Source organism: Vitis riparia, chromosome 1 (genome assembly GCF_004353265.1).
Source record: "Vitis riparia cultivar Riparia Gloire de Montpellier isolate 1030 chromosome 1, EGFV_Vit.rip_1.0, whole genome shotgun sequence".
NCBI classification, from domain to species: domain Eukaryota; kingdom Viridiplantae; phylum Streptophyta; class Magnoliopsida; order Vitales; family Vitaceae; genus Vitis; species Vitis riparia.
Genome location: NC_048431.1, coordinates 14,639,680 through 14,660,274, shown reverse-complemented (window position 1 = coordinate 14,660,274; position 20,595 = coordinate 14,639,680). Strand labels below are relative to the sequence as shown.

General features: G+C 37.7%; 1 pseudogene; it reads right to left on the bottom strand.

Moving 5' to 3' along the window:
• Positions 1–1,360: 1,360 nt before the first annotated feature.
• Positions 1,361–20,595, bottom strand: part of LOC117920432 — a 149,890-nt pseudogene continuing 130,655 nt past the window's right edge.

The following is a 20,595-nucleotide window of genomic DNA, read 5'->3' as shown; positions in this document are numbered from 1 at the left end:
GCCATCGGAATTCAATAATTCCACTACTCCATGATTAGTACTTGATGGATAATGAATGGTCCAATCCACCTGGACTTAAGCTTTCCAGGAAAAATATGGAGTCTTGTGTCATAGAGTAAAACTCTTTGGCCTTTTTGAAATTCCTTGGTAGAAATCAGTTGTCATGCCACTTTTCATCCTTTGTTTTGCAACTTTGGAGTTGATATAAGCATCATTTCTCAATTCCTCCATCTCATTAAGGTCTAAGCACCTTTTTGCCCCAGCCCTTATCAAATCCATATTCAGCTTTTTGATTGCCCACCAAGCTTTGTATTCAACTTCCACAGGGAGATGACAAGCTTTACCATAGACAAGACGATAAGGGGACATGCCAAGAATAGTCTTATAAGCTGTTCTATAGGCCCATAATGAGTCATGAAGCTTAACAGACCAATCCTTCCTGCTTGTACTCACCACTTTCATCAGTATGTTCTTTATCTCCCTGTTTGCTAGCTCAACTTGGCCAGAAGTCTGGGATGATAAGGTGTAGCTACCTTATGCTTCACTCCATACTTGGCTAACAAACTTTCAAAAGGCTTATTGCAAAAATGAGAACCTCCATCACTGATTATAGCTTTTGGCACCCCAAATCTTGCAAAAATGTTCTCTTTCAAAAACTTGAGAACCACTTTATGATCATTTTGCTTACAGGGAACTGCCTCAACCCACTTAGAAACATAATCTACCCCCACCAAGATGTAAGAATTACCAAAAGACATTGGAAAAGGTCCCATAAAGTCAATGCCCCACACATCAAATAATTCAACTATCAGTATAGGGTTCATGGGCATTTGATTTCTTTTTGTCAACTTGCCAAGCCTTTGGCATCTATCACAATTTCTACACATGATGTGGGCATCTTTGAACAAAGATGGCCAAGTAAAGCCTGATTGCAACACCTTCATAGCTGTTTTCTGAGAGGCAAAGTGACCTCCACATGCATTCTCATGACAATGGATTAGAATTCCTTGTTGCTCTTCCTCAGGCACACACTTCCTTATAATCTGATCTGCACAATATTTAAAAAGGAAAGCTCTTCCCAATAATAAGTATGGATTTTGCAAAGAAGTGCTTCCTGTCCTGTGCATTCCACTCACTTGGAACTTCACCAGTGACTAAATAATTAGCCATATGAGCATACCAAGGAGTTTTGACTAGGAACATAAGTGATTCCTCAGGAAATCATCATTAATAGGCAAGGAATGAGAATTATGTGCTATAGCTAACCTTGAGAGGTGGTCAGCTACCACATTCTCAACTCCTTTCTTATCTTGATTTGAAGATCGAATTCTTGTAACAAAAGAATCCATCTTATCAACCTTGCTTTTGCATCTTGCTTTGTCAATAGATACTTCAAGGCTGAATGGTCAGTAAAAACAATGATGAAAGACCCTACCAAATAAGCACGAAATTTGTCCAAGGCAAATACCACAGCTAACAATTCTTTTCTGTAGTTGTGTAATTCCTTTGGGCTTCATTCAATGTTTTGCTTGCATAGTAGATCACATATGGCTTCCCATCTTCTCTTTGACCAAGCACAGCTCCTATAGCAAAGTCACTGCATCACACATTAGTTCAAAAGGTAATTGCCAGTTAGGGGCCCTCACTATTGGAGTTGTTGTCAAAAATTTCTTCAGTTGATCAAAGCTATCTTGACATCTTTCATCCCATACAAACTTAGCATCCTTAGCTAAAAGCTCGCAAAGAGGTTTGGAAAGCTTTGAAAAGTCTTTTATAAACCTCCTATAAAAACCTGCATGGCCAAGGAACTGCCTTACTCCTTTTACAGTTGTTGGGGATGGCAATTTGGAAATAAGCTCCACTTTGCTTTATCAACTTCAATGCCCTTTCAGATATGATATGACCAAGGACAATTCCTTGCTGTACCATGAAATGGCATTTTTCCCAATTAAGCACCAAGTCTTTTTCAATGCATCTGTGAAGAACTGCTTCCAAATTGACTAAACACTCCTCAAATGTACCTCCATATACGGTGATGTCATCCATGAAAACCTCCATAATTCGCTCCACCATATCACTGAAGATACTCAACATACATCTTTGGAAAGTAGCAGGTGCATTACATAAACCAAAAGGCATTCTCCTATAAGCATAGGTTCCAAATGGACATGTAAAAGTAGTCTTTTCCTGATCTTCCACAGCAATTTCAATCTGAAAATACCCTGAATACCCATCCAAAAAACAATAGAAAGGTGGCCAGAGACTCTCTCCAAAACTTGATCAATAAATGGCAATGGAAAATGATCTTTTCTGGTTACTGCATTCAACTTTCTATAATCAATACACACCCTCCACCCTGAAGTGAGACGTGTAGTGATTTCTTCCCCCTCTTCATTCTGAACTACAGTGATCCCTGACTTCTTTGGTACCACTTGAGTAGGACTCACCCAAGAGCTGTCAGATATAGGGTAGATAATACCTGCTTGAAGTAGCTTCAGCACCTCAGCTCGCACAACCTCTTGTAAATGAGGATTCAATCTTCTTTGAAATTGACGAATTGGCTTAGCTTCCTCCTCCATATATATATGATGTGTGCAAACTAAAGGACTAATGCCTTTCAAATCAGATATTTGCCATCCTATTGCTTTCTTACACTTCTTGAGAACTTCCATTAAACACTTCTCTTGATGATTGGTCAGAGATGAAGATATTACAACAGGGCATTGGTTATCTTCTTCAAGATATGTGTATTTCAGCTCCACAGGTAGAGGCTTCAAATTGAGTTTTGGGATTTCTTTTTCAGCATCTGCTCCCTCTTCTTTATTGAACAAGGTAGAATTTCTTCTATCCTCCTCCAACTTTGTAAAGTAGCAAGCTCCTTAGGAAGTTCAGACAAACCTTCCTCACAATCCTCAAAACTTTCATTCAGCTTGTCTTGTACATTCTGATTACAGTGCTCCTCAACCAGAGTATCAATAATACACACTTCTTCTGGACCTTCTTCTTCTTCCGGAATGATTTGCTTTTTAGACATATAAAAGATATTGAGATCAAGTGTCATATTACCAAAAGTGAGTTGCATGAGCCCATTCCTACAGTTGATGATTGCATTTGAGGTAGCTAGGAATGGCCTTCCCAGGATGATAGGAACTAAATTAGCTTCCTTAACAGTAGGATCCGTATCAAGAACAATAAAATCCACTGGATAGTAGAAATTATCAACTTGAACCAAGACATCCTCAATTACTCCTCTGGGAATTTTTACTGACCTATCTGCTAGAGATAGAGTAATTGCTGTTGGCTTCAACTCACCAAGCCCCAATTGCTTATAGACAGTATATGGAAGCAAATTCACACTTGCTCCCAAGTCCAATAAAGCTTTTTCCACTACCTTTCCTCCAATCATGACTGAAATGGTAGGACTTCCCGGATCTTTGTACTTCAAAGGAGATTTACACTGTAAGATTGCACTTACTTGCTCAGTCAAGAAGGCTTTCTTATTTACAGTCAACCCTCTTTTGATAGTACACAAGTCCTTTAGGAATTTTGCATATGTTGGGACTTGCTTAATCATATCCAACAGTGGGATATTGACTTTAACTTGTCTCAATACTTCAAGAATTTCAGCTGCATTTCTAACCCCCTTCTTCCCATGCAATGCTTGAGGAAAAGGTGGAGAAGTTGATTTCTTCAGCATTTCTTCCTTCAGAAGTTCCTTCTCTGGATTGGCATTCACTGTTGACTCAGAGTCCTCTTTCTTATCACTGATCTCTCCTTCTTTGTCTTTCATTTCCTCCTCCTTCTTTGTCTCTTCTTCTTCAACAGGTGGCTTAGGTGGTGGCTGCTCAATTTTCTTACCACTCCTCAGAGTGATCAAGGCTTTGACATCTTTCATCTGTGATGATTCCCCCTCATGGCTTTCCACTTCTTGGACACCCTTGGGGTTTTGGTGGGTTGGAAGGAAATCTTCCCTTTTCTTGCACTGTATTCAAATTTGTGAGCCTTGATATTGAGTACTGGAGATTATCAAATCTTTGAGTCATATCATTTTGCATTCCATCCATCCTTTTGTTCAGAATATTCTCTACTCTGTCAATTCTTTGATTAAGCTGATTATTGATGGCTTTTTGTTCTCCAACAAAGTCTCCCACTACCTTGCTGAGATTCAAAATGGCTTGTTCAAGACTTGAAGATTGTTGAGATGGTTGATCCGGCTGTTGGTATGAGGTACTCTAGGCTTCCATGAAAAATTTGGATGATTCCTCCAACTTGAGTTGTAAGTATTTCCATAGGGTGCATTGTTATTGGGCTTGAATTGTCCAACACATTTGCTTGCTCTCCAAACATTTCCCTTTCAGCTGAAACTATAGGGCATTCCTCCACCAAGTGTTCATAGGATTGACACTTAGGACAAAGCTTCACTTGCACTGGTGATTCAGCAACAGCTTGCACTTCATGCATTTTTTCAGTTCCAGCTCCTCCAATCTTCTTGTCACAGCTGCAAACTTTGCTTTTGTATCATCCTCTTCTTTCAAAGCATACATCCCAGCCTTAGCATTGAAAACATTCAGTTGAGACTTCATCTTTCCCACTTCTCCTTTGGTTGGCTCATCCCATCCCCTTGAAACTTCAGCTACATAATTCAAGAAATCCATAGCTCCTCCGGATTTTTGCTCATGAAATCTCCTCCACACATTGTCTCCAGGAGTTGCTTCATTGAGGATGACATCCCATCATAAAAATACTCACCAATAGCCAAGTATCAAAGCCATGGTGAGGACATGCATTTATGGCTTCCATATATCTTTCCCAACACTCATAGAATTTCTCATTCTCTTTAGCTGAGAATTTGAAATTTGCCTTTTCAAGCCATTTGTTCTATGAGTGGGAAAAATTTCTTAAGGAATTCAGCTTGTAAGTCAGTCCAAGTACGGATACTCCTTGGCCTTAAAGAATTAAGCCAAATTTTGGCTTTTCCTTTAAAGTAAAAGGAAATAACTTAAGCCTCATCAAATCAATTGAAGCTCCTCCCTCTTGGAATGTATTACAAACTTCCTCAAATTCCTTAATATGTGCATAGGGATTCTCACTTTCCATTCCATGGAAAGTTGGTAGAAGTGGAACAATATATGGTCTGATCACTAGCTGCTCTGTAGGAGGTATTATACATGATGGTGCACTCATACGAGGTGGATGCATACGGTCCCTCATTGATCTAAATTCATTGAGATTGTCTTGACGAACTTGGTGACTATGCTGATCTTCAGGGGTAGTTTCCATGATATTCAAGCTCAATTCCAATTCCTCAGTATGAGGTGATTCAATTCTAACAAGCCTTCCTGCACTGCCACGTATCCACTTTGGCATACACAACTAGTGTCTATTTGAAACTAGAAAATGAAAATACAGGACAACAAAAGAAAACAGGGCTACAAAGACAAAATAAAACTAAGCTGAATTTAAAAGCTAAATTTAAATTATGAGTTAGTAAAACGAAAATAATGAGAATTAATAAAGCTAAAGAAACTTTACCACACTTGTGATGAAAATCACAAGTACACTGAAATAGTATCACTGATTCTTGACACCTTCCCCGGCAACGGCGCCATTTGATTCATGCCTAATTGGTGTCTCAGCTGATGTATGTCCAGCTGGTGCTCCTTGATGGCAGGTGCAATCAACAAAATTTTTAACCTATAACACCATGAACTAGGGTAGCAAATACAAAGCTACTATAGCATAGTGGCTCTAGGATCGTTCCACTAGGAAGGGTACTCAAGTTGCAAATGATACCAATTCAAAGTGAATTGGTGCTGTTTCATTTCAAGATTAGCTTAAGAAATAAAACACAAACTTTGGTTGAAAAAGGTTTGAACTTAGATTAATAACACAACAAGTGATGAAAATAACTTAAGAAGAAAAGCATTCCTTGGAGATTCAGGTATACAGGGGAGGTTCCTCATGCAAAAGCATAGCTCCGGTCACTTGGTTCAATTCCTCACATTAGAGACTTAACACTAAGTCAATTCTCTAACAGGTGCTGCATGAATGCATCCCTCAATTGGATTTCAGCTTTAATTCTCTCACTGATGCAACTTGTAATGGTTTGAGCCTCTCACTAGCCTTTACCATTCAAGGTGATCTTTAACCTTGGATTTCCCGTCAAAAGCTCGCAGGAGGTAACTAATGGATGTCTCCTAAGAGTCCAAAAGCTTACCAAGTGTTGGCTATTCTAGAAAATCCTACCTTCAAGTCACCTACCAAGGCTCGCAAGGGGTAAACTAGTGCATCTCCATGGTTGAAGATCACTTGCCTTACCAAGTGTTGGCCCAGGTGACTCCAAGGTGTTTTAAGTTAACTAAAAACATTAGAAACCATTCACGGGACACACTTACTCTTCATTCATAGCTGAAACCACAAAGCTTCTGATTGATGCACTTGGAACCTTTCCCGCAACCTTAACTCCAAGGAACTAAGAGGTTTAGCTACTCATTCTCTGGGGAAAACTCCTCAGAGAGTGCATAACTTAGTGAAAATATAAAAATACGAAGTGAGAAGGTAAGGTAGTCAGAGCTAAAGCTCTTTGTATTTCTTTCTTTTCAAACTTAAAAAGGTTCAACAACCAGAACTCTCTCAGAACAGGCTCCTCGGGCTCCCTTTTATACCAAAAATCCAATTACAGCTATCCATGGTATTTTGCTAAATTCCTAACTTAAAAGCTAAGGAAAACTATCATTGGTGACTTACAAGGAGAATTTAGGCATTTAGGCAACAAAAATCTAATGAAAAATATCTCCAAGAGTCGGTTACAAATATCAGGAAGCACTAAGGACCACTTCGCAGGTGAAGGATGAGGTCTGCGAAATTTCGCAGGTACTCAAGAGGGGCTGCGAAATTTCTTCATAGCAACCAGCTGCTTCAACACCTTTGCAAAGTGGACTTCCAACTTGAAGTGTTTGGCTTCCATCGCGGCGTGAAGCTTCAGGGAATCCATATCACTGTGCAAAAAGGCTGCGAAATCACTTCGCAACAAAATGGTGATTCCGCAGCACTTTTCTGAAGCCTTCCTTCCTTCAGCTTGGAGCAGTTATCTGCAACGGCTGTACTTCCTCATTTCAGATCCAAATTGCACACGGTTTGAGGCATTGGATTGTTGACTTCCCAAGCTTTCAAATGACATATTGTATGCATAATTGAACATCAGGAAGTACTCCAAAATTGCCGCAGTGACTGTCATCAAGAATGCTCCATGGTTGAATCTCTTTGCTTCCCCTTTGCATTTCCACTTTGCTTATGGCATAAGAGCTTCAAGGCTCTGATTCTTCATGCCTCTGAGCTTCCTATTGCTTGCAATGATTCCAAATAACTCTCCTCAATCTCATAATGCTTGGTGATCAAAATACTAACAAAAACACCAAAACTTACACAATTTGATTAGAATTGATTGCAAGGGGCCTTAACATGCTAATTGGGTTAAAAGGCACTAACTACTACTCAAAAGTGTTTAAAAGGATTAATTAGAAGCTATCAAATAGCACTTTTTGAGTAGTAATCATCTACGCTGAAAATGATATTAAACTTTCGTGACCAATTGGATTAGGTGCCGACTATGACAAAAACCAAGTAGGATAACTACATGACTAATTATACAAATACGGTCTACTTAAAAAATGAAACTGAGCTGCCATGACCAATCAAATCGAATTCTATCTATAACAAAAATCAGAAAACCAAATGACATAACCAATCGTATATGTCTGGTGTACACTGACACCGAAATTGAACTATCAGGACTTATTTGACTAGGTACTTTCTGTGATGAAAACTAGATAGGACAATGACACTATTGATCGTATGTCTACGTCAAAAACAAAATTGAGTTTTTATGACCGATCAAACTAGGTGACATCAGTGACGAGAATCAAGCAAGACAACAATGTGACCGATCGTATAGGTGTTGTCTACATCGAAAATAAAATGGAGCTATCATGATCGATTTGAGAAGGTACAATTTGGGACAAAAACCAGATAAGATAACAACGACATGACCGATCATATAGGTTCGGTCTATGCTGAAAACAAAACTTAGTTATCATGATCAATTTGACAAGGTGTCGTTTGTGATGAAAACCAGATAGAACAACGATGTGACCGAACGTACAAGAGCTATCTACGATAAAAATGATATTGAATTGTTGTGACTGATTGAATAGGGTGTTGTCTATGACGAGAACCAAACACGAAAAAGCTGTGAACGATCGTATAAATTTGGTTTACATCGAAAATGAAACTAAACTTTGTGTCAAATCGAGCCCGGTGCAGTCTGTGATGAAAACCAGATAGGATAACGACTATGCGGAAATCAAAACTGAACTTTCGAGGCCTATTTGATCGAGTGCACTATGTGATGAAAACTAGACAGGACAACGACGTGATCGATTGTATGGGTTCATTCTATACTGAAAATAATACTGAACTGTTGTGACTGATCATACCGAGTAACGTCTATGACAAAAACAAGGCATGACAACGATGTGACCAATTGTATAGGTACGGTCTACACTGAAAATGATAATGAACTTTCGTGGCCGATTGGATCGGGTAGGACAAGTACGTGACTAATGGTATAGATGCCTTGATCAATCGAATCGAGTTCGATCTACGATGAAAGTTAGATAGGACAATGATGTGACTGATCGTATAGGATTGGATTATGTCGAAATTGAAACTAAACTGTTAGGATCTATCTGACTGGGTGCATTTTATGATGAAAACCAAACAGGTCTACGTTGAAAAATGAAATTGAGTTTTTATGACTAATCGGATTAGGTGCCATCTATGATGATTGTACAGGTGCAGTCTACGTGAAAAGAATATTGAACTTTGTGATCAATCGAATCAAGTGTCAACTATGATGAAAACCACATAGGAAAACTACATGACTAATTGTATAGATGTAGTCTATATAAAAAATGAAATTGATCATTTGTGATTGATCGGATCGAGTACGCTCTGTAACGAAAACCAAACAGGACAACAATATGATCGACCGTATAATTCTGGTCTCTATCGAAGCCGAATTGAATTGTTGGGACCTATCTGATCAGGTACAGTCTGTGAGGAAAACCAAACATGATAATGATGTGACCGATCGTACAAGTACAATCTACACCAAAAATAAAACTGAGTAGCTGTGATTGATCGACCAGGTACGGTTTATGACGAAAACCAGACAGGATAATGGCGTTATCAAACGAACATGTTCAATTTACGCCGAAAATGATATTAAACTGTCGTGATCGATTAGATCAAGTGCCATATGTGAGAAAAACCAGATAGGACAACTACATGACAAATTGTACATGTACGGTATACGTCGAAAACAAAACTGAGTTGCTGCGACCTATCGAATCGGGTCCGATCTATGATGAAAGCCATATAGGGCAACGACGTGATCGATCACATAGGTTTAGTCTAGACCAAAACCAAAACTCAATTGTCGAGACCTATCTGACTATGTGTGGTTTATGGTGAAAACCAAACATGACAACAACATGATTGATCATATAAGTCTGGTCTACACCAAAAATGAAACTGAGTTGTTGTGACCAATCAGATCAAGTGCCACCTGTGATGAAAACTAGATAGGACAACAATGTGACCGATCATATAGGTCCAGTCTACACTAAAACTAAATTTGAATTGTTAGGACCCATTTGATCGTTTGCAGTCTGTGATGAAAACCGGACAAGACAACGACGAGACTAATTATACAAGTGCGATATACGTCGAAAAATGAAATTGAGCTACCATGTTTGATCAGAGCGGGTGTAGTCTATGATGAAAATTAGTCCGGACAACGATGTAACCAATCTATACGTCTAGTCAACCTCGAAATCGAAACTGAACTATTGAGACCAATCTGACCAATTACGGTCTATGATGAAAACTAGATAGGACAACAATGTGACTGATTGTATAGTCTATCCCGGAAAAAAAATTAAGTTTTCATGATCGATCGAATCGGGTGCTGAGTGTGACGAAAACAACATAGGACAACTACGTGACTAATTGTGCAAATGTGGTCTACACCAAAAATGAAATTAAGTTATTGTGTCTGATTGGATTGTGTCCAATTTGTGATGAAAACCAAACAAGACAACGACATTATCGATCGTATATGTGTGGTATACGCCAAAACTGAAATTAAACTATCAGAACCTATCTAATCGGGTGCGGTCTATGATGAAAACCAAACAGAAAATGACGTGATAGATCGTATAGGTGTGGTCTACGTCGAAAATGAAACTAAGTTGTCATGACCAATAAGACTAAGTGTCATCTATGATGAAAACCAGATAGGACAACAACATTACTGATTGTACGGATGTAGTCTACGTTGAAAATGATACTGAAATAACGGGACTAATAGGATCGGGTGCTAACTATAACAAAAACTAGTTAGGCCAATTATGTGACTGATCATACAAATGTAGTATGCGCCAAAAATGAAATAGAGTTGCCATGAAAAATCAGACTAGGTCTAATCAATGACGAAAACCAAACAGGACAACGACGTCACCGATCGTATAGTTATGTTTTATGTCAAAACCAAAACTAAACTATTAGGACTTATCTGACTAAGTGCGGTCTATGCCAAAAAAATATTGAAATGTCGTGATCAATTGGACTAGATGTAGTCTATGACGAAAATCAGACAGGACAACAACATGACCGATCGTATAGGTACAATCTACATTTTCACGACACTAAACCGTTCTGACCTATCAAATCGGGTGCTGACTATGATAAAAACTTGATAGGACAACTACGTGACTGATAATATAAATGTGATCTACATCGAGAATGAAAGTGAGCTGCTATGACCGATCAAATCAGGTCTAGTCTGTGATGAAAACTACACAAGACAACGACGTGATCAATCATATAGGTCTGGTTTATGGTGAAATCAAAACTCAATTGCCCGAAACTATCTGATCAGGTGGTGTCTATGATGAAAACAAGATAGGACAACAACATGACCGATTAGACAAGTGCGTTGAACATAGAAAATGATACTAAATTGTTGTAACTGATTGGACTGAGTAAAGTTTTTAATGAATACCAAAGATGACAATGATGTGATTGATCATATAGGTGCGGTCTACGTCGAAAATGATACTGAACTATCATGACTGATCGGATTGGGTGTTGACTGTGACAAAAACTAAATAGGATAGCCATGTGACTAATCATGTAGATACGGTCTACGCCAAAAATGAAACTAAGCTACTGTGCTTGATCGAACCGTGTCCGCTTTGTGAAGGAAACCAAACAGGACAACGACATTACCGATCATATAAGTGTGGTCTACATTGAAACCAAAACTGAATTGTCGAGACATATTTAACCGAGTGTGGTCCGTGATGAAAACTAAATAGGACAATGATGTAATCGATTGTACAAGTGCGGTTTACCCTAAAAATGAAACTGAGTTGTCATGACAAATCATACTGAGTGCCATCTGTGATGAAACCAAATAAGACAACAGTGTTACCAATCATATGGGTGTAGTCTATGCTAAAAATGATACTGAAATGTCATGACGATTATATCGGGTGCAAACTATGACGAAAACTAGATAGGCCAACTATGTGACTGATTATACAAATGCGATCTACGCCAAAAATGAAATTGAGCTATCGTGACTGATCGAACTGGGTCTAATTAGTGACAAAAACCAAACAAGATAACGACGTCACTGATTGTATAGATCTATCCTACATCGAAACCGAAATTGAACTGTTGGGACTTATCTGATCGGGTTCGGTCTATGATGAAAACTAGACAAGACAACAACTTGATCAATTATAAAGGTACATTCTACATCGAAAAAAATACTGAACTGACATGATAGATTGAACTGAATGCAATATATGATGAAAACTAGATGGGAAAACAACGTGACTAATTGTACATGTTCGATTTATGTTTTCACGATATTGAACTATTGTGACCTATTGGATCGAGTGCTGACTGTGAGGAAACTCAACTGTCCAAAACTATATGATCGGGTGCGGTATGTGATGAAAATAAGACAGGACAATGACATAACCGATCAGATAGGTGTGTTGTACGTTGAAAACGATAGTGAATTATTGTGATCAATAAGATCTAGTGTAATTTGTGATGAATACTAGATAGGACAATGATGTGATCGATCATACAGGTGTGGTCTATGCCAAAAATGATATTGAACTGTCATGATTGATTGAATTGAGTGCCTACTATGACGAAAAACCAAATAGGACAACTACGTGACTAATCATACAAACGTGGTCTAGACTAAAAAATGAAACTAAGTTGTTGTGATCGATCAGATCAGGTACGATTTATGATGAAAACAAGAAAGAATAATGATATAACCGATCTTATAGGTCTGGTCTATGCTGAAACTAAAACTAAACTATCGAGACCTATTTGAGTAGGTGCAGTTTATGATGAAAATCAGACAAGACAATGACATGATTGATCGTACAGATGCAGTTTATGTCGAAAATGAAATTGAGTTGTTGTGATTGATAAGATTGGGTACAATCTATGATAAAACCAGACTGGATAACGATGTGACTAATCATATAATTCTGTTCTAAGTCGAAACAGAACTAAATTGTCAGGACTTATTTGAACAAGTGCAATCTATGAGGAAAACCAAATAGGACTATGATGTGACTAATTGTACAAGTCCGGTCTACTTTGAAACTGAAACAAAGTTGTCATCATCGACTGATCAGGTAGGGTCTGGGATGAAAACCAGATAAGATAATGATGTGACCGAGGGGATAAGTGCGATTTATGCCGAAAATGATATTGAATTATCATGACTGATCTGATTGAATGTGCTCTATGATGAAAACCAAATAGGACAATGACGTGACCAATCTATGGGTCTACTTTATGTTGAAATCAAAATAGAACTATCGGGGCCTATTTGACCGGGTGTGCTTTGTGACGAAATCCAAATAGGACAACAACATGACCAATCTATAGGTTTGCTTTACGTCGAAACCAAAATTAAACTATCGAGACCTATCTAATCGGGTGCGGTCTGTGATGAAAACTAGACAAGACCACAATGTGACCAATGTACAGGTGCGGTTAATGCTGAAAACAAAACTAAGTTGTCCTGACTGATCAAACTAGGTGCCATTTATGATGAAAACTAAATATGGTAATGACGTGACTTATCGTATAAATGCAGTCTAAACCGAAAAAGATATTGAACTGTCATGATTGATCGGATCGAGTGTCGACTGTGACGAAAATTAGATAGGACAATTGTGTGACTAATTATACAAATGCATCTACGCCAAAAATAAAACTAAGATGTTATGACCGATCAGACCAGGTCCAGATTGTGATAAAAACCTGATAGAACCATGACGTGACTAATCGTATAGATCTAGTCTACGTTGAAACCAAAATTGAATTGTTGAGACCTATCTGATCGGATGTGGTTTATGATGAATACTAGATATGACAATGATTTGACTGATCATGCAAATGTGTTCTATGCTGAAAATGATATTGAACTGTTATGACCATTGGATTGGGTGCGGTGTGTGATGAAAACCAGATAGGACAACGACATGACCGATCGCATAGGTGCGACCTATATTTTCATTTTACTAAATTTTCGTGCCCAATCAGATTGGGTGCCGATTGTGACTAATCGTACAGATGTGGTTTATGCTGAAAATGAAACTAAGTTGCTATGACCGATCAAACCAGGTTCAATTTATGAAAAAAACCAGATAAGACAACAATGTGACTAATCGTATAGGTATAGTTTAGGCCAAAACCTAAATTCAACTATCAAGAACTATCTGACAGGGTGTGGTTTGTGATAAAATAGGACATGATAATGACATTAACGATCATACATGTGCATTGTGCACCAAAAAAGATGTTGAATTGTTATGACTGATCGAACTGGGTGCAGTTTGTGAGGAATAACAAAGAGAACAACAACGTGACTGATCGTACAAGTACGCTCTATGCGGAAAATGATACTGAATTGTAGTAATCAATCAAATCGATTACCAACTATGATAAAAATAAGATAGGATAACTACGTGACTAATCATACAAACTTGGTCTACATTGAAAATGAAATTGAGTTATCATGATCGATGGGACCGGGTACGGTTTGTGAGGAAAACTAGATAAGACAATGATGTGATCGATCGTATAGGTCTAGTCTACGTAAAACTGAAATTGAACTATTGAGACTCATTTGATTGGGTGCGTTCTGTGATGAAAACCAGACAAAACAACAACCTAACTTAACTGGGTATGATATGTGATAAAAACCAGATAGGATAATGATGCTACTAATCGTATAGGTCTAATTTACACTGAAACTAAAACTGAATTATCGGGAACTATTTGACCAAGTGGGGTCTATGATGAAAATCAGAAAGGACAATGATATGATCAATCATATAGGTGCGGTTTACGCGAAAAATGATACTGAACTATCATGATCAATCAAATGGGGTGTAGTTTGTGACGAAAACCAGAGATGACAATGACGTGACCGATTAGATCGGGTGTTGAATATGATAAAAATCAAATAGGATAACTATGTGATTGATCATACAGACGTGGTGGACACCGAAAAAAAAATTGAGCTGCCTTGATAGATCAGATAAGGTATAGTCTATAATGAAAACCAAGCAAGACAATGATATGATCGATTGTATAGGCTTAGTCTATGCTGAAATCGAAGCTGAATTGTCAGGACTTATTTGACCGAGTGTGGTTTGTGATGAAATCTAGACAAGACAACATCATGACTAATCGTATAAGTCTGGTCTACACCAAAACCAAAATTGAATTGTTGGGACCTATCTGACCAGGTGTGGTCTAAGATGAAAACCAGACAGGACAACGACATGAAAAATCGTATAGGTGCGGTCTATGTAAAAAACGATACTGAATTGTTGTGATCGACCGAATCAAGTGGAGTCTATGACGAAAATAAGAGAGGACAAAGACATGACTAACCATACATGTGCAGTCTACATCAAAAATGATATTGAACTGTCATGATCAATTCGATTGGGTGTCAATTGTGATAAAAACTAGATTGGAAAATGATGTGACTGATCATATAGATGTGGTCTACTCCGAAAATGAAACAGATTTAGCGTGACTGATCAGATCGGGCATGGTGTTTGATGAAAACTAGATACGACAACAATGTGAGCGATTGTATAGGTCTAGTCTAAGCTGAAACTGAAACTAAATTGTTGGGACCTATTTGACTAGGTGTAGTATGTTAGGAAAACCAAATAGGACAATGACTTGATTGATCGTACAGGTGCAGTCTATGCCGAAAAAGAAACTAAGCTATCGTGACCAACCAACACTAGGTGTGGTTTGTGATAAAAAAAAAAAAAGACAACACAATGACGTGATTAAAGGGATAGGTGTGGTCTACATAAAAATGATATTTAATTATCGGAATTGATAGGATCAAGTGTCGTTTATGATGAAAACTAGATAAAATAGCAACGTGATCGATCATAAAGGTGCGGCCTACACCAAAATGATACTAAACCTTCGTGATTGATCGGATCAGGTGTTGACTATGATGAAAACTAGATAAGAAAACTACGTGACTGATTGTGCATATGTGGTCTACGTAAAAAATGAAACTGAGTTGTCCTGATTGACTAGACCAGGTTCTGTATAGGACCAAAACCAAATAGGATAATGACGTGACTAAAATCGTATAGGTCTTCTCTATGTTGAAACCAAAACTGAATTATCGGGACCTATTTGACTAGGTGTTGTCTTTCATGAAAATAAGACATGACAATGATGTGATCGATCGTATAGGTGCAGTCTACACTAAAAACGATATTGAACTTTTGTGACTAATCAAATCGAGTACCAATTGTGACGAAAATAAGAAAGGACAACTATGTGACTAATCATATAAACACGACCTACATCGAAAACAAAATTGAGCTACTATGACCTATCGAACTAGGTTTGGTTTACGATGAAAACCAGACAGAACAAAAATGTGATTAATCATATAGGTCTAGTCTATGCTAAAACTGAAACTGAATTGTTAGGACCTATCTAACCAGGTGCGGTCTATGATGAAAACCAGACATGACAACAATGTGACCAATCATATAGGTGCAGTCAACACCGAAAATGAAACTAAGTTGTCATGATTGATTAGATCGGGTGCCATTTATGACAAAAATTAGATATTAAACCAGATACAATCAAACCAAGCGTCATGATCGATTGTACAGGTACAGTCTAAGCCGAGAATGATACTAAACTATAATGACCAATTGGATTGGGTGCCGATTGTGATGAAAACCAGATAGGACAACTACATGACTGATTGTACAGATACGGTCTACTTCGAAAATGAAACTAAGTTGCTTTGACTAATCGGACCAAGTTCAGTCTGATTACTACTCAAAAAGTGCTCTTTCATAGCTTTTTATAAACTATTTTAAACACTTTTGAGTAGTATTTATTACCTTTTAACTCAATTGGCACATTAAAGACCCTTGCAAATGTTTCTAATAAGTTTTTGGCAGGTTTTGGTGTTTTTGATAGCTTTTTAATCATTAAAACGAGCCAAGAATGAGGGAGAATTTTGTATAGTCCATAGCAAAGCAAGTTGAAGCTCAAACACATGAAGAATCCAAGTTTTGGAGAGCTTCGTAGCCTTTGTCAAATCAATCAAGTATGTAAGGAAGAGAATCAGAGAAGAATTCTAACATCTAGCAATTTTGCATGGCTATGCGAAATGCCAAAAGGAGTACAAGCTGCAAGATAGAGAGCAAGACTATGAAAAATGAAATTCGCACCCTGTACGAAATTTCGCAAGCCTTGCGAAAATCCTCCTATGTAATTTTCAGATATTTTTGCACCGACTCAGTTAGATTTTTATCTTGAGATATTTTGTGTAATTACCTATTTTCTCCTTGTAATCAGCTAAAGATATTTTTAGATATTTAGGATATCTAAATGAGGGGTTAAAAATATATCTCTATATATGTCCTAAAATATCTCTTTTGTAAACGGACTCGTAAGTTTTTTTCCCGGGGAAAACTTGTAAATTCTTTCAGTAAGAAATACACAGAGCTTCGCTCTGCCTTACCTATTCATTTTGTTTTTATTTTTCTTTCTAGCCAAACAACCTCTAAGGATGTTTTCTAAAAGGATGAGTGGCTAGGTTTTTCATTTCTTAGACTGAAGGAAGCTAGGTAAGGGATCCAAATACAAAGGTGGGAGTTTTCCTTGTTTTAAATGAGGAGAGTTGTTACCCGTTAATGGTTTTTATTTTAAGGTTTAACTTAAAATCCCTTAAAATCACCTAGGCCAATACTTGGTAAGCTTTTTGGACTCCCTGGAGATCCATTAGTTATTTCTTACGTGCCTCTAGGAGGTGGTTTAAAGGTAGGATTACCTAGAATGACCAATACTTGGTAAGCTTTTCGGACTCCCTGGAGATCCATTAGTTATCTCTTATGAGCCTTTGAAGGGTAACCCAAGGTTAGGATCACCTTGAATGGCCAATACTTGGTAAGCTTTTCGGGCTCCATGGAATCCATAGATGTCTATTAGTTATTTCTTACAAGCCATTGAAAGATGATTCACAGTAAGAGGTCTACAGTGTTTGAAATCATTAATGGGAATCAACTGCAGTTTTTCATGGACCAGTGGGATCAAATCTTGGTTGCTAAATACACATTGATTTGGGAGATAACCATTCTTTATGATATTATCCTCAACGCGAGGAAAAAATCTGGAATCTTCCCTTTTTGTCTAAGGTGCTTGAACCTAGTGACCTAAAACTCCAAGAAACCGTTTCTTTGTAATTAATCTTAGTTACTATTTTTGGTTAACTTAAAACCAACCATTTTCAACCAAAATTATGTTTTCTTTTAAAGCTAACTCATAAAAGAAAAAACACCATTTTAGTACTTGAACTAATATCACTTGTAATATGAAAACCCATCCCTATGGATGATCCTAGAACCACTATACTATGCTAGCTATGCTAGCCTAGTGTATGGTGAATTAGGTTTATAAATTTTGTTGATAACTCCCGTCTGATGACTGAATCAAATGGTACACCAATTGGTGATGAATCACGGTCTATGATGAAAACCTAATAGGACAACGATGTGACTAATCATATAGATCTAATCTACACTGAAATAAAAAATAAATGGTTAGGACTTATCTAATCGAGTACTATTTATGATGAAAACTAGACAAAACAACAACTTGAATGATTGTGTAGGTGAGTTCTATGTCGAAAACAATACTGAACATTCGTGATTGATCAGACTGGGTGTAATCTCTGATGAAAACTAGATAGGACAATGATATGACCGATTATAGAGATGTGGTCTACATTTTCACGATACGAAACTGTCATGATTGATCATATTGGTGCCAATTTTCATGAAAACTAGATAGGACAATTACGTGACTGATCGTATAGATGTGGTCTATGTTGAAAATGAAACTGAGCTCTTGTGACTGATAGGATCGAGTCTGATTTATGACGAAAACCATAGAAGACAATGACGTGACCAATCTGTTAGTATAAAGCCATTAAAAGCTTGACATGATGTAATAAATTTGGAATTCATTATTTATATAATGATATTCCAACTTCACTTTTATCTATCCTTATTGCATGTATTATACTTTATGAGCATTGTTGCTTGCATCTTTTGCATTGAACGTGACTTAGGTGCATTAGGAGTTGCATAGAAGATCTAAGTCATGGGTTCCTTGTAACTAGATGACTTGTTCACAACTAGTTCATGGGTTTAAGCAACCCATTAGAGGTTGTAGTGCACCACCTCCTAATTAGAGGGATGACTGGTCTTAGCTATCGAGACGGGCTTGCCATGGTGAATGCATTAGTGTGTATCTCAACCTTGGTTAGGACTTACGGTGAGTCATGACTTAAGGCTATCAAGTAGTCATGACCTCACCAAGTTGCTTCATTGTGTTGTCTCTCAACCTTGGGAGAATATTGAGTTTGTGTTAAAGTTAGAAATGACTTTGACCTATGGGTGATATCGTAAGCTAATCATATATTCCCTATGGATTGGGTCATTGTTGATGGAAGCTGGTAGCAATAAGTATTCTCAATAAAGGCACCATGATATCTCTTGGGATTGAGATAGTGTGTCCTCTTGGGTGATCTTAAGGAGGTGTGTTCATGGAAACTATGGCCATAGTAATTCCTTATGTGGGACTTGACATAGGCTTTTTGAGAGTTAAGATATGTCAATTGAACACACAATAAGAGGATTTGTAACTCAAGTATGGTAGAGGTAGTCTTGAAAGACTGATAGCTTTCACCTTGTTAGACTATAGACACCAGTTTATGAGGAGACTCAACATAATGGATAGCAGGTCACAAACCCAAGCACTTGGTGTCTCATTGTTATTTACATAGGATATTGGAGTTCAGTTGATTCTCTATAACAAGATGTTGAATCAACTTTAGAATTGGATTATGAAGGAGCCAGTATTCCTATGGGTCCCAATGATCTTCGCTCTAAGCTCATATACCTTTTTGGCATAGGTTATGAGGGTCAGATTTAATTTAGGTTCACTTTTGTGCATAAGAGAGTTTTGGAAATTACGCAAGGTTACATAAGGGTAAGTGAACAAGGTTTCTTGATTCGTTCCCAATTGGTGTCTCAGCTGATTCATGTCCTCTCAATGGTCCCTGACAGTGGTACCATTTGATTCGTGTCTAGCTGGTGTCCCTTGATTATGGTCCTCAGAAGGGAGTAATCAACAAAATTTATAACCTATTACACCATGTACTAGGATAGCCTTAGCTAGCATAGCATAGTGGCTTTAGGGTCGTTCACTGGGATGGGTTTTCACTCCACAATTGATATTAATTGGTGCCTTTTCATTTCAAGGTTAGCTTTAAAAGAAAGCATAAAGATGTTTGAAAAAGGATTGGTTTTAAGCTAACCAAAAATAGTAGTAACTGATTTTAATTACAAAGAAAAGTGTTTCTTGGAGTTTAGATCACTATGCTCAGGTTCCTTGTACAAAAAGGGAGTTCCGGTCACTTGTTTCTTTTTCTCACATTAAAGAATTAACATATAGTTAATTCTCTAACCGGTGTGGTACAGATGCTTCCCCTTAATGGGCTCAAACACTAAATCCCTCTCACTGATGCATCTTGCAATGGCTCATGCCTCTCACCTAGCATTTGCCATCTAGGATGATCTTTAACCTTGGATTACCCGTCAAAAGCTCGCAAGAGATAACTAATGGATGTCTCCTTGGAGTCCAAAAGCTTACCAAGTGTTGGCTATTCTAGAAAATCCTACCTTTAAACCACCTCCCAAAGGCTTGCAAGAGATAAACTAGTGCATCTCAATGGATGGAGATCACTTGCCTTACCAAGTGTTGGCCCAGGTGATTTTAAGGCGTTTTAAGTTAACTAAAAAGATAAAAACCATCAATGGGTCACACTTTCTCTTCATTAAAAACTAAAACAAC